Consider the following 2,321-nt stretch of genomic DNA (forward strand, 5'->3'; position numbering starts at 1 on the left):
CTCTTCCCCACCCCCAAGCAGCCTGCTCCCCCCCCCCGAAAAGCCCCAGGGCCTGGGGAGGGCAGCTGCCATAGTACTTTTCTCCAGCTCCAGAGGAATCCAGGAGGGAAAGAAAAAAGCCCAGCAAAAACAAACCCGCTGCCATGAGGGCTCTGAGAGCTAAACCAGTGGATTAAACACCAAAAAAAAAGTCCCCACAGCGTGCGAGCTCTCTGGAGAGATGGAGCGGGAGAGCTGCGCCCACTGCTGGCACCGCAGCCGCCAGCACAGCACCCCTGCATGCAGGGAGGGAGTGTGCAGGCGTGTGCATGCACCTGGGAGCAGGTCGGGGCCAAGGGTGCATGCACACAAGGGTGCAGCTCCTGGGCCCCTGCCCACCCCACCACGGTGGCCTTGGGCCAGGCGACGGCACCCCTCCAGCTGCCACCAGGAGCCTCTGTGGGATACTGCTGCCAACACTGGGGTCCCAGCTCCCTCTCCCAGCAGGAGTGCAGCCGTGCAGAGCCGGTGTCTGAAGTCTAGTGGCCCCTTCCCCGCTCCCCCACTGCCCTGCTCTTTAGGATGATACCCATATCTGCGTGGCAGCAGCCAGCCGCAAATACATAGCACCTGCCCTGGCTCCATGATGGGCTTGGCGGGACTGGGATGGAGAGATCAGGACACACCACGTGTCCCAGGGGAAAGCAGTGCAGGGAAGAGCCTGGGGTCAGCGTTTGCTCCCTGCCCCCAGGCTCCCCGGGCAGCGTGCCGGAGAGAGCAGCTCCTTGCATTATTCAGGCTCCAGCACACTCACCTTTCATGCATCCGCTGCCACGAAGCTGCCGGCTTCGCTCTGCATTGAACTGTCACAGGGAATTACACAGCCCAGCTGGCTGAAGGCACAGCTGAGGGGGTGAGAGCTGCCTGCCCCCTCGTCCAGCCTGGCTGGGAACCATCCTGCCGAGTATGGCATGGCTCAGCCCTGTTCCCACCCAGCCGCCTTCAAAGGGAGCAAGAGCTCAGCCCGGAGGGCCCAGTTACGGAGAGCAAGGCTGGGGCTAAGCTGAGTTGCTGGCACTCCTGCCCCACTTTCTGTCAGGGCAACACCTCCGACACCCGCACTATTCACAGCATCTCCCTGATTTCAGGTACTCTGTAAACTTCTTCCATCTTTTGCCATGGAGCATTTCCCTCTGCTCCTGAACCGTCTCCCAGCCCGGCACCTTCCAGCTCAGGTCCTGTGGACATGGCCTCTGAGCACCCAGGGCAGACAGCCCCGGCTGCTGTGCTCACCCCTGCCTCGCCTCCAGACATGGATGCCCTCCACTCCCCCCAGCAAGGGTAATGTGGGGTCCTGCTCATGTGTACACAGGGATGTGGGAGGGGGGGCCTCTGAGGGGCAGCCCAGCTACAGCCCTAGGGACTTCTGGATCTGCTCCCAGGCTCTGCCTGGCACATCACATCCCCCGGGCAAAGTTCTGCAGGGACCCTCAGCCATGGCTCATCCTAAAGCATTCATAAGGGAAAGGGAGTGCAGTTTTCCAACTGGTTTTCCAAACAGTCTGATCCCTTCTTTGCCAGTCAAACAAGAGCTGTTCCCGGTCGGGCTGCCAGCGCCTTCAGGCGTGTTTGCACAGCCCAGCTCCTCCTGCATCCCTGCGGGGCCCTGGCTCCTCTCCTGCTCAGATCCCAGCTGGCTCTCACACTGCGTTGGTCTCTCCCAGGAATGGGCTGCACGAGTGGAGCAGCCTGGAGCCTGGCCACACCATAGCAGTCCCCCCTTTCCGCTTCTCCTCCCTCCTCTAGCTGCCCTGGGTTTGAATAATCTAGGATCACCACTATAAAAAAAAATCGCCAGGTGATGCTGAAGCAGAGCCCAAATACCCGCCACCGCCAACGAGAGAGCCTAGACCCCTCTCTGGACACCACTCAGGGCCAGGCAGTGCCACTGGCAAGTGCTTCTCCTAGCACGGGCCACACCATCCTCCCCAGCTCCTGTCGCCTCACTTCCACCCTGATGCTCCCCTGGGAGCAGGGCGTCTGTCAGCCCCCTCACAGCCCCTCTTCCAGCAGCGGGACCTCTTGGCTCGGCTCAAATTGCAGCTGGCTCTGGCAGAGGTGAGCGCAGGACTGCTGCCCTCCCTCCGCGGGCTGAGCTGCTCCCCAGTCTCTGGGCAGGGAGCCCAGTGCTCGGGAAGCCCATGACTTGGGGTACCCAGCACCCCGCCAGGAGGAATTTCCCTGCTGCCAGGAGAGGGGAGACTGAGCTTTTCCCCGTGAGCCAAGGTGTTATCATGACCAGGAGCTCTGCTGGAGGTACCGGAGGGGAGCAGAGCCGCAGG

The sequence above is a fragment of the Pygoscelis adeliae genome, unplaced genomic scaffold (assembly GCF_000699105.1).
Source record: "Pygoscelis adeliae isolate BGI_AS28 unplaced genomic scaffold, ASM69910v1 Scaffold117, whole genome shotgun sequence".
NCBI lineage: Eukaryota > Metazoa > Chordata > Aves > Sphenisciformes > Spheniscidae > Pygoscelis > Pygoscelis adeliae.